This window comes from Lactuca saligna, chromosome 7 (genome assembly GCF_052625555.1).
Source record: "Lactuca saligna cultivar CGN05327 chromosome 7, ASM5262555v1, whole genome shotgun sequence".
Classification (NCBI taxonomy): Eukaryota; Viridiplantae; Streptophyta; class Magnoliopsida; order Asterales; family Asteraceae; genus Lactuca; species Lactuca saligna.
This window is the reverse complement of record NC_136423.1, coordinates 80032470-80055603: the sequence shown is the minus strand read 5'-3', so window position 1 is coordinate 80055603 and position 23134 is coordinate 80032470.

Here is a 23134-nt window from a genome sequence, read left to right as displayed (position 1 = left end):
ATACTCTACTCAAGACACACAATTTCTGAATATATACTATTTCAATCGATTAATGAATGTATCGACATTTTCAAATTCTTTTTCTCTCTTGCAGTTTTTGAATACAACTTTCAATCGATTTATGTATACCATCTCACCCTCTGTCCTGATTTCTTCTTATACCTAATTTTGAATACCAAAATAACGAAATCTAAAGGTGAAGATAAGAGAAGTTTGACATATTATCCTTTAGAGGCATGCTGTTCTATTTGATTAATCTCATATGATATCTTGATTTCTGATTTGTTGGACTTGTACATATTTTATTGTTCTGGTGATTAGATTTTGTATTTTTTTTCATTAATTTCTAATTAATCTAACTCTGAGTTTGTACATCTGATTCAGGAGGTATATGACATAGGTATATTTTTTATGATTTGTTTTCTTATTTTCTAGACTTCTATAGGTATGTCTTTTAACTTAGTTTTTGTGTGTGTGTTTGTATCAGGTAGTTTACTTCTTTATCCAAGTTTTTATTTTTCTAGGGGCATGAGCATCATTTCTGTGCTGATAAAAGTGGTATATTTTTCTTTCAATGGTGCTATTTATAAAAATAAATATGATTTATGAGTCATTATTCTATTCTTTTTCCATATTACTTACATTTTTAAAATCAAACATTGGGACTCTAAATCAAAAACAAAAAAAAAACAAAGAAATGATTAATACTAAAATAAGGGTCTTTAATATTTTGTTAGAAATCACATTGTTGGAGAAGAATGTTGTACTAATGGAAATGATATAATTATTGACTTATAAATTTTGTAGAAAATGTTTTCGGATAAAGAAAATGAAGTTGCGAGTCTTTGGACAAATATCCAAATAATGGAGTTTGCAAAAACAATTGATATGTTTCCTATTGTGTTGGTTGCATATAAAATTTTGTCAACGGTACCGGTTACGGTTGTTTCCAAGGAAAGAAGTTTGTCAAAGTTGAAACTCTTTGAAGTACCATGACTCACGAAACAATGAATGGATTATCAATTTAAAGTAATTTTAAGTCAATCTTACAGAATCTTGATTACTGTAAAATAAAAGATGTATTTGTTTCAAGAAAATACATGAAACTATTGGTGTGATTTTTATAGGTTTTGGTTTGTATTAATATTGATTTTCTTTAACAGTGTTGTATTTTTTCCTCTATAAAGGATTTTATATATAGTACAAACATAAGGGCACAGAAATCATATCTTGTCATGGGCATTTCGGCCCTGATTTTACAAGATTAGATGAAAATTATAATTTTATTGTTTATATTTTACCAGACCTTTTATTATTGAATTGCACAGGGCCTCCAAATTCTCAAGTCCGACCCTACTAGAGATTTGTCGATGTGTGGAGAGTCTATGAATGATTGGGAACGGTTGTCGATGTGTTTATTACTATGAAAAAGTCTAGAGTGGGGAAACGATTTGGTTTTCTTTGATTTATTAATATCCGTAATATTCAGAATTTGGTGAAAGATTTGTGTGAAGTTGGTTTTGGTATTATAAATTATTTGCTACAGCACATAATTTTGATAAGAGTAAATCCAATGATAGATATTGTCCTATTCCTTCTAAATCAGATGATTATATGCCGTCTCATGTGTCCTATGTTCATGTTGCCTCAGAGATAAGCAAAAAGCTAATATTGGAATTGCTCAGACCCACTATTGTTAATTGAAAAAGGAAGTGATCAAAATTCAATAAGGTGATTTTGTTATTGAAAAGCATAATGAATCTTTGACTTGAAGGATTTGAAGAAGTAGAAATACGCTACGTAGATGGGTTATATGTGGTCTTTGAATTTACATCTTCAGTGGTTTATGGATGGTTAATGCAAAATGAATCACTGGATCACTGGTTATCTTTGAAAAAAAAGTGGTATAAACATTTTGTCCCAGAGGACCGGTTGGTATGGCTAGACACTGAAGATCTTCCGTTGCTTGGATGGAGCAATAAGCCTTTATATCTATTGTTTCTAAATGGGGAATTGTTACTTACATGGACGATAACCTTGGTTTAGATGTATAAAAAAATAGAATATGCTTGCTTACTAAATACTTGGATATAATTTTAGAGGTGATATTGGTAAGTTGATGGGAAAGAATTCAAATTTAGAGTTAAAGAAGCTGCAGGTTTGACCACATCTTTTCAAGTTGAAAATCTTGTTGTGAGTGAATACGACAAACGGTTTCCACAAGATCAATTTCATGTTGAATAAGAGGGAAGTATTCATTCTCTAGAATTAAATGAGGAGGGGGTGGAACATCTTAATCGATATTTTGAACAAGACGGTTTTGATAATTAAAAGGAAAATTTGTCTCATTCTGATGATGCCTTTGGAATATACAATATGATTCCACATATGGATTTAAGAAAATATTGTAATCGTCATCCAAAATCAAATGTGGTGTTTTTAAGTGGTCCTTTTCCCAAAAATGAACAACAAAATACAGGGGACTTTGCTTTAGAAAACTAACAACAACCGATAGTTGCTGATGTCCATCTTCATGCACCTGCTGATGGTGTTTTGACTGCTGTGGAAGCTGTATTGCAACCTTTTGTTGATGTTGGACTTGATGTAGAAACAACACTTCCTACTGTTGGAGGTGAGAGGAGGTCATATAGGAAGCAAATAAATGGAGGGGGATGTGAAGTGAGATGCTTAAATTCTATTTCTTACTTGCATCCTCCGGGCTTTACTCTTGCACAGTTTGTTGGAGTCAAACTTTTGCGGGAAGAAATCCGTTTTCAAAAACCATACAAAAGCATGTTACATGATCGGGATCCAAACAAATGGACTCTTCTTTTTTCTCAAATACAGGTTGTTTGGAGGATGTTGTGGTGGATGAAGTTTCTAAAACTATAGAGATGGGCAAGTTTCTTAGGTAATCTGTAACATCCATAAAAATCATGCCAAATTTGAAATTTAAAAAAAACATTTCAAAACCATTAATCATGACATAATTTGTTTTCAAAATAGTAAATATACGAGTATACCAGAAACATAAACACAAATATGAGGAGCTGTACGATCATGCATTTGCCTTCCCGCGATCATCTGATGTACCTGAAACCAAAATTGAAACTGTAAGCCAAAAGCTTAGTGAGTTCCCCTAAAATATCCATATACAAAATAATACACATATAATCATAAACAACATACTGTGGGTCTAATCAACCATCAGGTTGGAATACCCTAGGCCTTCAACCATCTGGTTGGAATGACAATACAGTATGGGTCCAATCATCCTCGGGATGAAATACCCCAGACCCACAACCAACAGGTTGGAATGCACACATACTATGAGTCCAATCATCCTCGGGATGGAATACTCACGGCCTACAACCAATAGGTTGGAATGCCCAGGTCTATTGGCTTTCGCACAAAGCAAATAAGCCTCAACTGCCAATCAAACATGTGCACAAATAACAGATAATCACATAACAGTCTATAGACAAACAAACCGATCTAACGGATCATAGCCACATAATGACATAATACCATCCTTTTAGAACAATCTTTTTAGAACAAAGTTCTATCACGATTGATTAGTTCTAAGTACTCAAACAAGAATGAACGTAAAGTGAAAGAGAATATGGCTTGAATAAGTCGTATGATTAAAGCTTCAACACCTCAGAAGAGCTCGATTAAGAACTTCGATTGTAGAGGTGTTTAGGGTTACAAGCTCAATCGTAAAATAATAAGACGTGTAAAATATAATGCATACATGCATGCATATATATAGTCTAACCCTAAAGAGATAATCACGGATGGACAGGCCTAATCCGGATATATACAAAAAGTCCTAAGATGCAACATAATAAGCCCAACAATCTCCCCCTTTGCATATTCAGAGCCGAAAATTCAACTCTTAGGAACCGAGGCTTTTTCACCGTCTTGAACACTCTCGGTATGATAGCTAACACATGGTACCGAAAGGTGATGTACCACCGAAGCATATCAGTAAAATTCTTCTTATCAGCATCCAAGTTTTGCTTGCACCGATGTATCAGATTGATGATGTGCTCCAAGCAGTCAGTAGAAAATAGATGTTTATCTACCAAAGCGAACAAGAACCTGTGAGCTTCACCCTTTGTAAACATGACCGTCAAATGAGTTGAGTCAATTTGCCCAATCTTTATCTTATTCACATCACCGGGCTTTTGGGTCGCTTTGACTGTCTGCTTTTTATTCATAACTCTTGTAATCTCCTAATCCATTGTAGCAATTTCGTGTATATAGGATCCCAACATTCTCTTTAGATGTTCTATAATCGGTTCATACTCCTTGGAATGATCAAGTAGAATGTTGATAAGAAAAATCCAATCGTGTTGATTAAGATTGGGAAGATCAACAAGCGATATCAATGAGACAGAGTTTGCAGTCTCTCGTGTTACTTTGAAATGGACATTAACAAACTTGCCAGCTGGAGTCGGCTTCAAAACTTTGACAGTTGTAATCTTTTGAGCACTCCATGTTCGGTACTAAGGTTGACCATTTTTCAAATACCAATCAATAAGCTCTCGGCCAACCGTTGGACTTGGAACGGAACCTCAACAGTTGAATCGACACAATCAAAGGTAAATCCCTTTCGTGTAATCGGCATGTCAAACTGTGAGTCCTTGGAATTGTCACAGTCAAATGAGGCAATCGGCTCTAACCAGTAAAAGCTTGGTGACTCAATAGCTTGACTAATCAACACTTCCCTAGTCCATTTAGAAAAAAGAGCTTTCTTACATTGTAAGATGTCTTCTGTTTATTTGTTTCTTCGCTCTGTTTCCTCAGCCTCTTTAGAGATCTTCAAGTTTTCATCGAACTCTTTATCTCTTTTCTTTCTTTGCAGAGCCTTGGCTATAGTCTCATCAGTATCACTATCATTATCACGAGTAATCTGTTTCATCTTTTCTTTCGAGCCAAAACCTGAAACTACATTAACCTTCAGTTATTTTGTCATATCGGCCTTCTGCGATTCCTCTCCCCCTTGTTTTTGAGTGACTAAAGGCTCCGAAACACCTTTCATTTCATGTAGAATTGCAAGGGTGGGAAGCAACTTTCTTATAGGATGATCGCGAATAGAAAGAGTGAGAATTGGATCATTAGCACCAAGAATATTGGTCAACATGTCCTTCACATCATTTGCACAACTTCAAAAGACAACTCTTTCAGATTTTAACAAAGAAATCTCCTTCTCTTCCTGTGTAAGCTGGACTTGCTGGACGGCAATGGTAGAAGCTTGTTAGGTAATTTCTTCTTTCACTGCACTCTCCTTGGCTATCTCAGCATGCATAGAGTCCAGTTTGGAAGAAACCGAACTTATGAGAGTTGCATTATCAGCTTTCAGAGAAGAACAAACATCTTCAAATTTCGTGCGTTCTTCTTTTAAAGTTTGCGAAAGAGAATCAACCGAAGCACGAACTTGAGCTACATTTGAATATACATGCCCTTTCAAAGAATAAAGAAAGATCTGAGTTGTGCGAACAACTTCAGCAATATCAGTAGTAGCTTTCTTGCAAAGAGAAGTTGATTCTTTAACAGGTTCAGTGGATTTATCCATGGCTTTTGTATATTGCTCTATGGCGGTTTCCACAAAGGCTTTTAGAACGATCCCGCCATAAGCTTTCGTATCAGCAAGCAACTTGTCCAGCTTCTCATGAATACTGTCGAAGTGTTGTCAATTAATTGGAGCTTCAGTATCCTCATCCGATTGCAAACGATAGCGACTAAAGTGTGTGCAATCATACTCATCATTGTCACTGCCGAGTGTAGCACCGTAATCAGTTGATTTGGTTGGTGAGGGAGGTAGAGTAAGGACGGGAGTTTCAGATACAATAGGTGCCCCCGTATGAGATACGTTGACCCTTGCTGTTTCATCAGGGAAGGTAGTAGTAATGGTGATTGGGGTAATGATTGGAGTAGTGAAAGGTGTGGTGGAAAGAGAAACCGAAGATACGGGTGGTGGTGGTAAAGAGGTTTCGGTTATGGAAGTTGAAACAACCAAAACCGGTACTTTCGGTGTCGGTGTGGGAGTTGGCTGTTTTGGTGGTGTTTGTTTTGGTGAAGGGGGTGGAGTAGGAATTTTAACTTCGTCTGGTTTAGGAGGGGATTGTTTTGGTGATTGAGGTGGAGTTGGAATCTTAACTTCTGGAATTGGACAAGGAGAGTGAGGTGGAGTATTACCTCTTGGATAGTCATCTTCTTGATCATCCTCGTTGTCAGATGCTAAAGGAGATGGACCCTTAGGTTTTTGGGCCATGCACTTGATCTTCTTTGGCTCTGAAGAACTTTCGGTTTCGGTCTTTCGTTTCTTGCTTTTTGAAGGCTTAGAAGTTTTAGCCTCGGTTGTCTCCTTCTTGACAGTTACTCGTTTGCCTCTTCCACTCGGTTTATCAAGAGCGTCGAGAGCAGCTTGTTGTTCTGGTGTAAGAACTCTCGGCTCTGTGGAATGCAGCTTGCTGTAGTTCGCCATTATTGCGCTATGCTGAGTAACACTTCTGTACATCGTCTACGGTATTGAACCATAATGACGAAATTTGATCGGGTCTAAAATGATGATCTTCTTAGTATAGAAGGTGGAAATTGTCGTAATGAGAGCATCCTTCATCAATGAAATCTCCAAAGTATCAAAAGCCCTTTGAGTGATGATGGTACATAACCTCCCACAAGAAATCTTAGATTGACGTGTAGATGTGTTCAGACTCTGCATGACCTGAGACCAGATGATTGATCCATAATCCAGATTCAAACCATGGTACAATCTGTAAAGAATAGTCAAAAACCCTTGCTTGTGCCATCAGATCCAGCACTCCTTTCCGCCAAGCCCTTAATCAACAAAGTAAGAAGACCATTCCACTGAGAGGGTAAGCATGACTTCTTGACTTTGGCTTGATGGTGAGAAAAGCAGATGAAGTGGTTTGATCTTGTGCAGAAGAAGAAGTCGCCATTGTTGATGAAAGGAAGAAGATGAACAGTTTAAATCTCCGTTACAGGTTAGAATTCTTTGAAGCAGTAGAAGACAATGAAGCGTGCAATCCCTTTATATACCGTTGGTAAGAGAGAGAAAATCATGACGATTGTGACGTTATCTTCTAAAAAGTAGCCTAAAAAAGCGTGATTGGATAGGTTGGATGTTCCTAGGTAGGCATCAGCACGCGTGCGTATGGTAACTGTTCAAATTCACACGCCCAAAAGATTTCATCAATCTTTATTTGAATTAGAATATACCACCGAAACCTGAATTGCCCTTGATTCACTAAATGACAAAAGTTATCAAACAGAGCATCAATAGAATGGGGAAAATTAAAAATTTTCGTGCATTAGAGTGACAAACGATAAAGAAATAAAGCAAATGTGTTTGGGTTGTGAGTGATATCTGACAATCAGACGAAAAATAGAGGATTCCGGGCAAGAATTGCTTCCTTTGAAATCAAGAGAGATTCAAAGTGCTTGTGTGGATTCCCAAAAAATACGATAAACTGTTAGTTAATAAATATTGAAAGGCTTCTTTTAATCACAGGCTTAGGGTAGCTTATCTTCAACCGAACTTCGAGTCTTAACATAAAACCGAACATTGGAAGAAGTACCTGTGAGACCGATGTGATTTGTTGAACCGGTAGGTTGGATATATTATCCAGTGACAAAAGAGAAAGTAGAAATATCAAAAAAAAAAAAATAATAATAAACTGGATCTCTTTGGGAAGAAATGCCTTGGTAGTAGACAATTTCATAAAAGACCACTCAAAAATAAAAAGAGATTTCATTAGATACTTAGTAAGTGCTTGAATAATTAATTCACCGTCAATTCCTTATTGGTGTTGAATTTTGGGTTTCACTCAGCACGTGGTATACGTATCTAAGATCATAAACACATATGTTGTGTAACCATAAACCTCAGTGGTAAGAACCGAGAGTCTCAAGGATTACATTAGTGAATCGAGAGTAAATGGAGAATATTAGGTTGGTGGGTAAGAACAGAAAGTACCTTCTGCTAGGTAGATATGACAAAGCAGAAAAACTCTTAACTCATATGAGAAGAGTAAGGTAGCTCTAGACGGTGTAGTTATAATCAGCCTGATTGGGAAGAAACGATAGGTATAGATCGAATCATTAAGGCTTGCTCAAGGTCGTAGAGGCTTAGGTCAACATGCAGCAGCATGCTTCTAGGGACCCTTAACTAGTTCTTATGGAAATTAAATATACTTACCTTAGACCCATGTTCTGTTGTACTGGTACTCAAATCACCTAAAAAGAACAATAAACACACCATACAGACCAAACAGACAAATAACGAGAAAAAAATATTTATGAATTTTTGAATTTTCTTTCTGAAAAAGAATAAAATTAGAAAGATAAAATATTTTTGGATTTTTGAAATTTTCTGAAAAAGGATAAAAACAGAAAGATAAAATATTTTTGGATTTTTGAGATTTTCTGAAAAAGAATAAAAATAGAAAAAGAAAATAAGCATTTAAAGAAACATAAGTAATTTACAACCGAAACCTTATCTTAATTGAATGAGGCAAGATAGACCGAGCGGTCAGTTTATTTCGGTTCTCAAAAATTTGAGGAGCCGAAATAGACCGAGCAGTCGCTCCATTTCGCTTGTCTAATTTTTAGTAAGATGATTAAGGATTTGGTACCGATTCTGCTTCCATCTTACCAAGGCCTTGTAAGATTCTGTTAAAGAGTGCTTCAGGTAATGCCTTAGTGAATATGTCGGTCAGTTGATCATTAGATCGAGCAAAGTGTACTTCTACGTTCCCATATTCAACATGATCTTTAATGAAGTGGTATCGAAGTGCAATATGCTTAGTCTTTGAATGTTGCACGAGATTGTGACAAATCCTTATCGCACTTTCTAAGTCACAATAAAGAGGTATCTTCTTTATGCTTAGCCCATAGTCTTAGTTAACTTTGAATCAAGATGACTTGAGAAGTACAAGAGGCTACAACAATATACTCGGCTTCGGCTGTGGATAACGACATGCAAGTTTGCTTTTTGGACTGCCAGCTTACAAGTTTTCCATCGAGAAACTCACATCCATCTGTGGTACTCTTTCTGTCCAGTCCACATCCTCCAAGATCAGCATCAGAATAAGATTGAATGAAGAATCCAGATCTTGCAGGGTACCGGAGACCGAGAGAAGAAGTTCGCTTTAAATAACGAAATATATTCTTTACTGCAAGCATGTGAGGTTCTCTTGGATTTGCTTGAAACCTGGCACAATAAAACACAAAATACATAATGTCTGGTCTACTAGCCGTTAAATACATAAGTGAACCTATCATTTGATGATATTTTGTTACGTCAACAGCCGGTTTTTCCAGAGATGGTGTTAGTTTAGTGCCAAATGCCATTGGAACTTTTACTTTTGAATCACCCGTCATACTGAATTTTGTCAGTAAGGTTTTCATATTAGCCTCCTGGTTGATGAATACACCTTCTGTTCCCTGTCTAATGTTTAAACCAAGAAAGAAATTAATTGGACCCATTGCGCTCATTTCAAATTTAGTTTCCATCAATTTTCTGAATTCAACTGTTAAGCTAGGATTCGTAGAGCCGAAGATGATATCATCCACGTAAATTTGAACGATCATTAAATGTTCTCCTTCTTTCTTTCGAAAGAAGGTTGGGTCAACTGAAGCTTGCTTAAATTTTGACATTTTCAGAAAACGAGTTAAGGTTTCATACCAGGCTCTCGGTCCTTGCTTTAATCCATACACAACTTTATCTAGCACGTAGCAATGATCGGGGAATTTATCGTTTACAAACCCAGGGGGTTGTTCCACGTAGACTGTTTCTTCTAATTCTCCATTCAGGAAGGCACATTTGACATCCATTTGGAAAACTTCGAAGTTTTTGTGAGCTGCATATGCCAAGAAGATCCTTACTGATTCCATCCTAGCTACCGGAGCGAATGTTTCTTCATAATCTATCCCTTCTTGACAATATCCTTTCACAACCAACCGAGCCTTGTTGCAAATGACATTCCCTTCTTTATCCAACTTATTTTTGAAAACCCACTTCAGTCCAACTACAGAGGCATCCTTTGGTGTAGGTATCAACCTCCAAACTTGGTTTCGTTCAAATTCATTAAGTCCATCTTGCATTGCCTGGACCCAATCTGAATGATCAAGAGTAGCATTTACCATTTTTGGTTCTATCTTTGAAACAAATGAATTCAGCATACATAATTCATCTTTGGAGAATAATGCAGTTTGTTTCGCCTTTATTTGAGACCGAGTGAGAATGTTTTCAGATGTTTCACCAATTATTTGTTCTTTGGGATGGTCTCTGGTCCATTTCACCAATGGAGGATAATTTGGTCATATTCTGGATCCAATTCGGCATTCACTTCTTCTTCAGCTTCTGATGTATTACCCTCGCCCTCATCAGTTGTGCTTTCAGTCTCTTTCTCCCCCTCAACTGGTGAAGTATAACCTGTGTCTTTACTTAAGTTTGCATATGCTGTGGGAGTAGAGTTCTCCCTTTCGGTTGTACTACCAATAGGTGGGCTTTGAGCCAAACTTTCCTCCTTTTCTGAGCCTTTGAGAGATGGAGACGAAGCTGAATGCTCCCCCTCGAAAGATGCTTTACTTGTTTCTGTTGGAGTTGAACTTTCCCCTTGTAATGATGGATCACTTTTAGCAGTTGGAGGATCGTTTTCCATATGCTTTGTAGCTTCATTGATAATTTTCTGAAGATTTTCAACTGTGTTATCTTTGGCTTTCGCTTATGAGGATGCTTCTTTTTTCTGGTTCATCAAACAGCTATATGTATTCTTCAACCAAGTTGGCTATAGGAACCGAGACTTGTCTTGATTTTGGAAAAATGTCTCCAAGATCACTTTCTTTTCTTTGGACTTTCTTCATATAGCTGTCGTCGAAGGTGACATAGTAAGTTTCTTCAATTCATTTTGAACGTTTGTTCAATACTCTGTATGCTTTTGACATTAGTGAGTATCCCAGAAAGATTCCTTCATCAGCTTTAACATCAAACTTGTTTTGGTTTTCTTTCGAGTTGAAAATGAAACACCTTGAACCAAAAATGTGAAAGAATTTGACATTCGGATTTCTGCTGTTCAGAATCTCATACAGAGTTAATGAGAATCTTTTGTTTAGTAGAGACCAATTTTGAGTGTAGCACACGGTTGTCACAACATCAGCCCAGAAGTATAATGGAAGTGAAGCAAAACTTAGCATAGTTCTGGCTGCTTCACAAAGAGAATGGTTTAGTCTTTCAACAATGCCATTCTGTTGTGGTGTATAAGGAGCCGAGAAGTTATGAGTTATTCCTTTATCAGCCAGAAATCCATCAAAGTCATTATTCTTGAATTTCAGACCATTGTCGCTTCTTATATTCCTCACTGTTTTCCTCAACTGCACTTCTATTTGCTTGATGAACGTTTTCAGCTTGGGAGTAGCATCTAATTTCTGTTTAAGAAAGAAAACCCAGGTGAAGCGAGAAAAGTCATCTACAATTACAACAATACACTTACTTCCACCGAAGCTTTCAATAGCCGAAGGTCTACACAAGTCGATGTGCAAGAGTTCCAGTGCTTCAGCTATCTTTGTGTTGATCCGTGTAGGGTGGCTCTTTCTGGTTTGTTTCCCCATCTCACATGCTGCGCACGGATGATCCTTGTCAAATTTAAGAAGAGGGAGTCCACGTACATGATCACCGAGCACCAACTTATTAATATCTTTAAAGTTTAGGTGCGAAAGTTGTCTATGCCACAACCAACTATCATCCGTATTTGCCTTTGTTAGCAAGCATATTGCGGGTTTCCCTCATATGGGATTGAGATTTAATGGGTACATCTCTCAGTTATGTTCAGATTTCAGCAGAACCTTCTTCGATTGTTTTTCAATTATCTTTGAACCTTCATCATCGAATGATACTTTTAAACTTGTGCCCACAACTAATTGTGACACACTAATGAGGTTGTGTTGTAATCCTTCTACGTAATCCACTTTTCGAATTGTGAAGTCATCGTTTGTTATCATGCCATATCCCTTGATTGTTCCAAAAGAGTTATTTACATATTTCACACATCCACCGTTTTTCAACGACCGAAATTCTCTAAGTTATTCTTTCCTCACTGTCATGTGACGTGAGAAGCCACTGTCTATGTACCATTCTTCGTCGAACTGCTCGTCACTCATTACCAGCGAAATTAAGCAGATTTAGGAACCCGAAGTTGCTTGGGTCCTTGTGAGTTTTTCACAGAGATAGGAATAGCAGCAGAAATATCAACCAAGTATGTTCTTTTGACTAATGTGGTTTGATCTTTTCTTTGAATTGTATATACTTTAATTTTTGTTTTATATTGTTTGAATTTAAGTTTGTTGGTTAGTTTGCTTAATGGTCTTTGACTCCTAGGATTAGCTGATGATTTCTTATTGTTGCTCCTAGTCTCAGCAGTTAGTGTTTCTTTTCCTTTGAAAGATGCTTTGTTTTGAGGTTTGTTGAAGCCGAAACTGGATTGATGACCGAAACTGTATTGATGACCGAAACTAGGTTTGCCTTTGTTAGGGGGACCGAAACTGGGTTGAGGACCGAAAGTGGATTTTCGGTTCTCGGACTTGGAATTGTAAGAAATTTGGCTGAATTCGTCTGCTACTTTTTCCTTTCATTTTCCCTCTGAGATCTTCTTTAGAGGAACATAGTTGGAATTTTGTGAATTCCAGTAACTTTTTCACTTATTTAAGTTCTTTGCATACCTTTGATTTCTTAAGCGTTTTTGCTTAGCCAATTCCTTCTGCGATTTGTGCACGTTGAAGCTTGCCTTCTGCTTATCTCTTTGAGTTTCGGTTTTTTTGACTGGAGCTTTCGGTTCTTCGCTTTGTTCTATGGGAATGTCCTTGGTTACACTCGTGCTTGGTTTGTCGGAACCTGTGGGTTTATTTAAAGGGTCAGCCACATATCTTCCTTTAACTTTCCAGGAGGTCTGCTCAAATAAGCCTACAGTTTCGTCTGCATTATCTATGGGAGCCGACCAGAAGAACTCTTCGCATACTTCTGCATTCTCTGCTTCTTCCAAGACTCTTAGTTCTCCTGTTTGTCTATGAGTAACTCCTTCAGTTGTATACACTTGATTTGGCACGGTTTGAACCTTTTGATAAACCATAGCTTTTTCTTTAAGCTTCTTTTCCTTATTCTTTGTTAGACGAGCAAATTCAACCGAATCTTCTGAGATCAATGGTTTCTCATTCTCAGTTTCGCTCTTTGTGAACTCAAAGCAATCAACTACATCTTCTACGGATATTTCACTCATTTCATCAAATTCAGATGCGTTGTCTAAGTCTATTTTATTTTCAGAAGTTAGTTTTGCATTAGATTGATCAAACGAATGAATAGTGTCCAATTTGATTTTAATTGATCATTTTCATCTAAAATGTCTTTTAGCATACATTTATGTTCCTTTGAGTCTATGAAGGTTTCTATTTTGTCTAGACTGATTTTGTATGACATGGATGTCTCTTCTGATGACACTACTAATTCGCATTCTGCGATCACCTCATCTTCCTTAAATTCTAGAAATGGCAAAATCATCTTATGAATTTTCTTACCTATATCACAGTTTAAATGCAATTGAGCTATGTTAGTGTATCAACGCTTACCAATTAAACAAAAAACATTTCTCTGTTTCAAAATTTTCAAATTGTCTTTTTGTAAATAAAAACTTTCGTCCCTAGCTCTCACTAATTCTGCCTCCTTCAGCTCGATCCACATCCTTCTCTTCTCACTCTTGGAAGACACCCTGCTAAGTTGGTTGGTTAGGTTAGAATTCACTAAGCGAGTTTGCATGAGACTACCACTTAAGTTAGAGAATTTAAATTTTAATTCATTTAATTCTTCTTCATAACTTGTTAATGGAATTTTAAGTGATTCAAGGATGATTTGTACCTTTTTGATCAACCACTTGCAGTCGTTGATCTGCTCACTGACAGGCTTTGCCGCGAAGCATTTGTCTTCATTCAGGTTCGGTTCTTTTTCTGCACTTTCGGTTGATGATCCAGCGGTGACCATCAAGCACTTTCTGGCCAAACCTGCTTCCTTTGCCACATAAGCCCTTCCATGGGTGGGCTTTTGTACTTCTTCATCCTCAAAGTCGGTTGACCACACTTCCACGCCACCGAATTCATCTTCATCACTCTTTTCCTATACAATTAAAGCATCCATTGTACCTTTTGTGCCACCATTTGTCTTTTTATTGTTGATATCTTCTAGCTTTCGCATATAATATGCCTCATCATCTTCCCCATCTTTCTTCTCAGCTAATTTTCTCAACATACAATCCTTGGCACAGTGGTTCTTGCCATGGTAGTAGTTGCAGTCGTATCCAGAGTCTCCTGCAAGTTTTCTCTCACTATTGTCTTCAGTCTTTTGAGAGGCGACCTTTGCTTCATCCTTCGCCTTCTCAGAACTATAACTTCCTTGCCAGTTTTGGTTCTTGTTGACAGGAAATTTTCTTCTAGCAAACTTCTTCGGATTTGTGACCATCATAGCGTATTCTTCGTTTGTTAGGTCATATTCTGACGTATCCGACTCCTTTTCTTTTTCTGCAACATCCTTTCCTTTTGAGATAAGAGCCAGTGATCCCATACCAGAGACCACTTTTGCTTCTTTGGTTACTTCACTTTCATGGAAACTTAGGATTCCCACAAGTTTTGCAAGCGAGTAAGATTTGAACTGCTCATGCGCTTTTACGGTAGAGACCACAACCATCCATTCGGTTCTCAGTCCGTTCATGAAAGTCACCTTTTGCTCAATTATCTTTATTTCTATTCCATGTTTGACCATTCTGCTGAGAAGATGATTGAATCGATCGAACGTCTATACAAGTTTTTCCTATGGTTTCTGTTTGAAAGCTCCAAATTCTGACAACAACAAGGTTTGTGTTGAGTGTTCCAGATCTTCATTAGTTGAATAGAGTTCTTTCAATTTGTCCCAGATTTGTTTAGCTATCGAACACGAACTAACCAACCAAAAGGTGTCGGATTGCAAGGCGAATCTTATCATTCACATAGCTTTCATATTACATAGTAATTTGTATTTCTCATCCTGTGGCATCTTCTGCTCATCTGCCACTGAATGAACAAACGATCCGAGAGTAATGGCTTCCCAGATGAGATATCCATAATCTTCAGAACCGATCACGTAGTCTTCAAAGTGAAGTGCCCATACTTCGTATTCTTGAGTATAGAGTATGGGTATCCTTGTTGCAGATCCAATGTTGTTCGAGATGTTAATGGGATTTGTTTGCGAATCGTCGTGAGACATGTTGAGTTTTTAGAATCAGACTTTTAAACTTGAGATTAAGGTTTTATCTAAAACACAGTTGCCTTCGAAACGAAGAAGACGACTTGGTATTTATGTGATAAAAGCGGAAACCCTAAGGAATTCTGAATACAGAAGAATAGTGTATTGATCACACAAACTCCTGCTCTGATACCAATTGTTAGAACAAAGTTCTATCAGGATCGATTAGTTCTAAGTACGCAAACAAGATTGGACGTAAAGTGAAAGAGAATATGGCTTGAATAAGTCATATGATTAAAGCTTCAACACCTCAGAAGAGATCGATTAAGAACTTCGACTGTAGAGGTGTTTAGGGTTACAAGCTCAATCATAAAATAATAAGATGTGTAAAATATAATGCATACATGCATGCATATATGTAGTCTAACCATAAAGAGATAATCACGGATGAACAGGCCCAATCTGGATATATACAAAAAGTCCTAAGACGCAACATAATAAGCCCAACAAATCCAAAGGGCCGGCCTTGGTGCCTTCGACCCTTGAGTATAGTGAGGAAAAATCACCTCACAACTGTCGTACTGAAGTAAAGAATCAAACTCCTGAATCACCATCTCACCATAAATCCCGAATTATCAATTAGCAATTATTTAGTCAAAACATGGAATATTAATCTTGACACAATGTCCACATAATCTGTTCTGTTCTTTCTCTTTATTGGGCCAAGGCCCCTTTGCCAAGTCCCTAAGCTTGAAAGTCCATATTTCCAAAGCCCAATAAATGCCTAGATTGCCCAATTTGGGCCTAACTTCCTAATTGAGCCTTATTATAGGATCCCTCATCAAAGCTGGCCCAATCATGATTATTCAGAGGTCCTAGCAAGGCCCAAGTCCAGTTAGTCCAAAGGCGGCCCAATCCCGAAGCCCAATTTGACAAAAATCCAACAGAGGACGTATGCGGTGCATACTCCTATGGTACACTGGTCGTACTCTTCCTGATGTTGACCACCATCAGGGTGGTTGACTCGGTACACTGTGCGTACAGGATTTACGTCGCGCGTACGCGGGGTTATGCTAATAGCCTAATAAGTGCTTATTGGCTTAAGCACTTAAGACTATATTTCAGATCAATCGACCAAAAGTGTCTTTGAACCATAAAGTCACAAACTTTAAGACTTTGGACGTCCACAAAGCTCTTAATCCATTAAGACCTTCCTACTCCATACATGAGACACATTCAACTATTGGGACATCATTTTAATCACTTAGGACCTCCTCAAGGGCCTGAAAGGATAATTCATCTCGTCCAAATCATATCATGCATTAACTTGGGACTTTTAGGACAAGAAAGGGGTTGTTTAAGCTAAAATGTCAAGATCTATAACATACATGCATAAAGTTTGAAGCTTTTTACCTTCTGGAGCTTCTAGGTCACCAAACAATTTCAAATCTACTAGCTTGTTCTCTTTCTCCAACTCCTTGGTCCAACATCTTCTTCTCAAACTACTCAAAATACACTCGACAAGCTCACAGACTCAAGGAAATGATTAGGGTTTGGGGAAAACGACTCTAAACAGTGGAGGCTGACGTAAGAGGGTTATGAGCTCATAAGGTTGTTTATATAGCCCCCAACCCTAAATATTTGGGTTTTCTCCTGATATAAGTACGTCGAACATACACAAGTGTATTCCCAACATACTAAGACGTACTTTAATACGCTTAGCATACTCTTATATATGCTCAGCGTACACCTTCTTGATCTAAGGTTGCAACCTTGGCCCTTAGACTTATCTTGGCTCTACACTTCCAACCTTAAGGACAACAAGTGACAAAATAATGATAGAAAATTGGATTCAGATACACCTGAAAAATATCGGAATGTTACAACTCTCCTTCACTTGGCCTAGTCTTCGTTCTCGAAGTTTGTTGCGACAAATAGATCTGGGTAGTGCTCTCGCATCTCGGACTTGGGCTCCCAAGTCCACTTGGATCCCCTCTGATGTTCCTACTATACCTTTACCAAAGGTATCTCCTTGTTTCGTAGAATCTTCACCTTCCTTTCGAGAATAGCCACAAGTCTCTCCACATAATTTAGGCGCTCATCGACCTGAATGTCATCTAATGACGCCACCGCCTCCTTGTCCAGAATGCACTTTCACAACTACGAAACATGTAAAGTGTTGTGGATCTGCCTGAGCTCCTCAGGAAGATCTAATCTACAAGTTATCCTGCTAACCTTGGCAATGACCCTAAATGGCCCGATACGGGGGCCCAATTTCTCCCTCTTCCTGAAGTGGATCACACCCTTCTAGGGAGAGACCTTTAGGAATACCATGTCGCTGACCTGGAACTCTAACTATGATCGGCATCGCTTGGCGTAACTCTTTTGTCTACTCTGTGTCGTCTGTAACTGCTGTCTAATCTGCTAAATCTTCTCAATGGTTTGTAAAATTACCTCTTTACGCCCCATCACTTTGTGACCGACCTAACCCCAACAGAATAGGGTGCGACAACTCCTCCCATACATCATCTCAAAAGGTGGGGCACCGGTACTGGAATGATAGTTGTTGTTGTAGGAGAACTCTGCAAGGGGTAGGTGGGAATCCCAGTTCCCACCGAAATCAATGACACAAGCCCTCAACATGTCCTCGAGGGTCTGTATAGTCCGCTCACTCTGGCCGTCGGTCTGCGGATGATATGTTGTGCTAAAATGCAGCCGCGTGACCAGTTCCTCGTGGAACTTCTACCAGAAGCGGGAGGTGAATCTAACATTTCGTTCGGAAATAATGGAGACCGGAACTTCGTGGCAACCAACGATCTTGCAGACATACATGTCGGCTAGCTTCTCGGTCGATGAAGTCTCCCGTATGGCCAGGAAATGGGAACTCTTGGTCAATCGATCCACGATGACCCATATAGCATTTAATCCCTTTTCCTTCCTTGGCAACTTGGTAATGAAGTCCATCGTGACCTGTTCCCATTTCCACATGGGAATCTCTAGAGGCGGCAGCTTGCCATGCGGCCTTTGATGCACGGCCTTGACTATCCTGAAGGTCAAGCACTTCTCGACGTACCAAGTGATTTCTCGCTTCATGCACGGCCACCAGTAACTCAAAGTCAAATATCAGTACATCTTGGTGGCTCCCGGGTGAATAGAGAAGTGAGACTTATGAGCCTCCTCCATAACTGTCTGCCTGACTCCACCGGACGCCACCACGTTTGCTTTACTTGGGTGGTAAAGGATCTCACATTCGTAGTCCTTGACTACATCTAGCCTCCTGATCTATCTCATGTTCAGGTTTGGCTAATCCATGATGTATCTCAGGCTCTTGTGATCCGTGTATAAGGTACATCGGACCCCATAGATGTAATGTATCCAAATATTGAGAGCGAATACCACCGCTTCCAACACCAGATCATGAATAGGGTGTCTTGTCTTATGCGGTTTCAACTGTCGCGATGCATAGGCTGTCACCCGTCCTCTATGCATGAGGACCGCCCCCAATCCCGTGATGGACGCATCACAAAACACTAAAAAATCCTCAACTCCCTCCGGGAGAGTCGAGAATGGAGCCTTGCATAGTCGCTGACAGAGGGTCTCAAACGCCCTCTACTGCTCAGGGCCCTACCATAAATCCACCCCTTCCTCGTCAGACGAGTAAGGGGTACTGCAATCTTGGAGAAACCCTGTATGAATCTTCGGTAGTAACCTTCCAATCCCAGAAAACTGCTGATGTCTGAGTGAGATTTCAGAACCTCCCACTACATGACCGTCTCGATTTTGGCCGGGTCGACTCCATGTTGAGTATCAAATCCAATGCACATAGTAAGTAAAGTAGAACAACCGTACATTACATATTGAAAAGTTTTGCAGTTGTTACAATAGTAAAGTTATACAGTTGTGATACATAGTATATAATAACAAAATGAACTGATCTTCTGTGCACTCCAACCTAGAACAAAATGATCTTCGGATACCTGTTCTAATGCTGACCTGAGAACACAAGCGGTTTGAAAATCAGCATAATGCTGGTGAGTTCATAATCGGTTTTTGTTTTATGAAAATGTTTGAGTTTCCGTTCTGTTTCTGAAAATGTTACACACACCAAGAAAATCCCATATTTTCTTAATAAGGTTGGTTATCAAATCCAAAGTGTAAAGTAACAGATGTATACTGAAAACATGTTCACCCTTGTAAATTGTAAAGTTTAGTTGTCTAAAATCTGTTATACGAAATCAAGTTATGTAAGAGTATTACCCCAAGAAAATCCCATATTTTCCTAAATGTTGATTACTAATGTGAAAGATGTATACTGAAAACATGGTTGTTCTTGTGAGTGGTGTTAGTTTTAACACGTATATAAAACTAATGTAGCTAAAGTAAACATAATTACTTGTTCATTATTACCATTTAGTAAATCTCTGTTATCCGAATTGCGAGTTCCATAACCATACGATAGACTAGACATGGCAACAAGTAGTCCACATCACCTTATGACTTTCATCACCCTTGAACCTTTCGGTTCGACTGTAGCTAGCAGCCAGGTGTGGGGTAGTTAGCCCCGTATAGATCTATACACTCAAGTCACGCTCTCTAAATCCCAGAGATTCTGGTTACGGGTGTAGTCCTCCACTCGCGTTTCTCTGTGGAGTGTTCGCTGAGGATGTGTCTCCAATCATACAGGATTAACAAATTTACTAGTAATAATATGATAGTCCTCCACTCGTGTATATATGTGGAGTGTTACCGAGGACAAAACAGTGTACATATATTATGTTCAAAAGTTCTAATTTCATGCTTCTAACTGATAAATGTGGAAAATCATTTGTGAAATATATGTAAACAATAATAGTTTAAAATTTCATTTCACAAATATATGTTTACGTGATCTGCATGTTGAAACGACTATCGGTTGTAACGATCAGTGTTAAAAGCATATAAAATGTGAAACACACACATGAAAACAAGTTTTGAGTACAAGAAACCTCTTGTACTTTGCTTGTGTTCCCCCCCTTAAAAACAGTTAAAAACAGTGAAAAAGAGTAGGGGTATGAACTCAACGCTTAATGTAGGGTTTGAGTGTCGACGGATGCCCTGAACGTCTATGGCCCTTGTTATTCATGTGACGACACATAGATGAGTTAGAATTAACGTGTTTCATGACTAAACATGATGGGAAAACACCCTTAGGGCTTGGAATTACTAAGAATAAGTACCCTAGGATCCAGGCTTAAAGATTTATGCAAGTTTAGGGCCAAATGTGGGCATTAAAGTGAGTGTATGGCCTTGAAAATGAGTGTGCGGCTGGGGTGTGCGGCCAGGAGTGTGTGTGAGGCAGCACACAAGAGTGTGCAGCTGTACAGAGGGTGTGTGCGGCCGTACACTCCTCATTTGAGTCCGTATGATGAATTTGAAGTGTTTTCTCTTCACACTTAGGAGATTTGAAGGTATGCTGCCCCCATATGAAGGTGTGCGGCCGTACACCTTCATGGGATGATGAATATGATGAACATAATGAGTTTTAAGCTTGGAATTCAAGTGTTTACCACTATACTTAGCCTGAAGATGAAATAGATCACGATTATGAAGCCTTCTAAGTGTTCTTGGTTGGTGATTTAGAGAGAGAAAGTAGAGAGAGGGAAGAGAACATCTAAATGAATGAATGAGGGGTATCCATCCATATAAGAGTTTGAGTGTGAGGTTGAGGATGAGTGCGGTTGGGTGTGTGGCCGTACACACAGGTGTGTGGCCGTACACACAAGTGTGTGGCCGCACACACCTTATTTGGTGTGTTTGGCCCGATTTTGTGATACTAAAGCACTTTCCAACCCTTCCTAGGACTTATATCCAGGTTATACTAAGTCTAGAGCACCCATATGGAACCACAAGATGTAACAAAAGATAATGAACTCAAGTTTTAGTGCTGAAACACAGATCAATTACATGGTTAGAAGTTTCGGTTTGTCACATTATCCCCCCGTTAGAGGGAATTTCGTCCCGAAATTTTGAGTTAAGATACAAATCATGGATTTGGAAAGAGATGCGGATACTTCTGTCTCATTGAGTCTTCACTCTCCCAAGTGAATTCCGGTCCTCGCTTGGCATTCCAGCGAACCTTCACTATCGGGATGCGACTTTGTTTCGTGCGTTTGATCTCTCGATCCATGATTTCGATTGGTTCTTCCACAAAGTTCAGGTTCTCATTGATCTCGATTTCATCAAGAAGGATCACAAGAGTTTCGTTGGATAAACATTTCTTAAGATTAGAGATGTGAAAGACGGGATGAATGTTTCTGAGTTCATGGGGTAATCGGAGTTCATAGGCTACTGGGCCGATCCTGGCGAGGATCTCGAAGGGTCCAATGTACCTAGGGTTAAGTTTCCCACGCTTTCCAAAGCGTATCGTACCTTTCCAGGGCGAGACCTTCAACAGGACACGGTCTCCAATCTAGAATTCCAAAGGTTTCCGACGGTTATCAGCGTAACTCTTTTGGCGATCTCGTGAAGCTTTCAATCGTTCTCGGATCTGGATGATTTTCTCGGTGGTTTCACGGATGATTTCAGGACCAGTGAGAGCACTGTCGGGAAATCGACTCTTGGCCAGCTGTGTGTCTCCTACCTCGGCCCAGCACAGAGGGGATCTGCACTTCCGACCATAGAGGGCCTCAAATGGAGCAGCGTTGATGCTGGTGTGGTAACTGTTGTTGTACAAGAATTCGACCAAAGGTAAATGTATGTCCCATGAATTTCCAAAAGCAATGACACATGCTCTAAGCATGTCCTCCAGGGTTTGGATTGTTCTATCACTTTGTCCATCGGTCTGAGGATGATACGCTGTGCTCATGTCTAATTTGGTCCCAAGAGCCTTCTGGAGTGACTGCCAAAATCTAGAGGTAAGCCTACTATCTCGATCAGAGATAATCGACATAGGTACACCGTGCAGTCGGACTACCTCTTGGATGTAAATTCTCACGAGTCTTTCCATCTTGAATGATTCTTTGATCGGAATGAAGTGAGCGGACTTTGTCAGATGATCGACAATTACCCAAATGGTATCATACCCACTCGCATACTTGGGTAACTTGGTGATAAAATCCATGGTAATCATCTCCCATTTCCATTCGGTATCTCAGGCTGCTGGAGCAGACCCGAGGGTTTTTGATATTCGACTTTCACCTTGGCGCAAGTCAAGCACCTGCCCACAAATGTAGCTATCTCAGCTTTCATGTTTAGCCACCAGTATTGTTTCTTGAGATCTAGGTACATCTTGTCTGAACCCGGGTGAACAGAGTATCTGGTCTTGTGCGCTTCCTCCATGACAATCTCCCTGAATCCTCCTGACTTTGGAATCCAGATTCGATCTATGAAGCAGTAGACTCCGTCACCTCTGATCTCAAGTTTCTTTTCCATTCCCCTCATGGCTTCGATTGACACGTTCTCAGGTTTGAGGGCTTCTAACTGGGCTTCTTGAATTTGCATGGATAAGTTAGAATGGATGGTCATCGTCAGGGTCTTTACTTTTCGACTTGAACTCTCTTTTCGGCTAAGAGCATTTGCTACCACATTGGCCTTGCCGGGATGGTAACAGATTTCACACTCATAATCACTGAGTAGTTCTACCCATCGCCGTTGTCTCATGTTCAAGTCTTTCTGATCAAGGATGTGCTGCAGGCTCTTATGATCAGTGAAGATTGTACACTTGGTTCCGTAGAGGTTATGTCTCCAAATTTTCAATGCAAAGATTACGGCTCCTAATTCCAAGTCATGTGTGGTATAGTTGACCTCATGTGCTTTCAAATGTCTAGAGGCATAAGCAATTACTCTTCCTCCTTGCATAAGCACACA